The following is a 1,512-nucleotide window of genomic DNA, read 5'->3' as shown; positions in this document are numbered from 1 at the left end:
TTTTTTTGCAGTTTTTGGCTGGGGCTGGGTTTGAACCCAACACCTCCAACATATGGGACCAGCTCCCTACTCCTTTGAGCCACAGGCACTGCCACCTCAAGTGATTCTCTTGTCTCGCCTCCCGAGTAGCTGGGAAAACAGGCGGCTGCCACAAGGCCCTGCTATTTTTAGAGGCAGGGTCTCGCTCTTGCTCAGGCTGGTCTCAAACCTGTGAGCTCAGTTAATCCATCCGCCTCGGCCTCCCAGAGTGCTAGGATTATAGGCATCATGCCCAGCCTTACTATCTGATTCTTTATAGAAAAAGTTTGCTGACCCCTGATATAGATAGTGATCTAAATTATGTAACAGTAAAATATGTGTGTCTTATTTAGACAGTGGTTATCTCCAGATTGCAGTATTAGATTCCATTTGTCTTTGTTTTTGCAGTTTTTGGCCAGGGTCAGGTTTGAACCTGCCACCTCCAACATATTGGACCGGTGCCCTACTCCTTGAGCCATAGGCGCTGCCCCCCCCCCCTTTTTTTGAGACAGAGCCTCAAACTGTGGCCCTGCGTAGAGTGCTGTGGCATCACAGCTTATAGCAACCTCCAACTCCTGACTTAAGCAATTCTCTTGCCTCAGCCTCCTCTGTGTGAAATAATCTGTGTGGCACTGGGGAAGTTCTCAAAATATGTCTTGGACAAGGTGTAGAAATGTAGAATGATCCTTAATGGTATCTTTCATGTCTATCCCAGTGCCTGGCACATAGTAGGTGCTCAGTGTTTATGGACTCAGCAAGTAAATCTACTTCTTTGTCATCAGATCCATTCCCCATCCTCTGTGAGGGAGGAGGGCTGACCCCTGAGGCTTGAATTTTCCAGGCTCCTGGCCAGAGATTGCTACTAGGCAGAGGAAGAAGTGGGGGAATTCTGTGTCCTGGATAGTGTCTTCAGCATCAGCTGGCCCCTGTGCACGGCTCCTCCTTCCAGCCATACCCTCCCTTCTTCTAGCAGCTCCCCTGGGATGCCTGCCCCTTGGCACTGGGGCTCTGATACACCCACCAGCCTGGGCCACTAGCAATGCCCTGCTGTTGCTAATCTCAAGGTGGTCTCACTGTCCCTTGCTTGGCGTCTCAGCCTCTTTTGTCATTGCCGTTACTGGTTTCTTACATCACATTCCCTCTGTTCCAAACACCCCGTGATTGTGATTTCTCTTTTCCTAGTTGGATCTTGACTCATGGTTCCCCTTTCTGCCCTTATCCCCCTCACTCTTCTTTTTACTTGCATTGAAATAATTTGCATGCTCGGCGCCTGTGGCTCAAGTGGCTAAGGCGCCAGCCACATACACCTAAGGTGGTGGGTTCGAATCCAGCCTGGGCCCGCCAACAACAATGACGGCTGCAACCAAAAGATAGCCAGGCATTGTGGCGGGCATCTGTGGTCCCAGCTATTTGGGAGGCTGAGGCAGGAGATCGCTTGAGCCCAGGAGTTGGAGGTTGCTTACAGGGTGGGAGGTAAGCTTCTACTTTACTCAA

Source organism: Otolemur garnettii, unplaced genomic scaffold, assembly GCF_000181295.1.
Source record: "Otolemur garnettii isolate 467f Iridium unplaced genomic scaffold, OtoGar3 scaffold00018, whole genome shotgun sequence".
Lineage (NCBI taxonomy): Eukaryota > Metazoa > Chordata > Mammalia > Primates > Galagidae > Otolemur > Otolemur garnettii.
Note: the sequence above shows the minus strand (reverse complement) of the source record.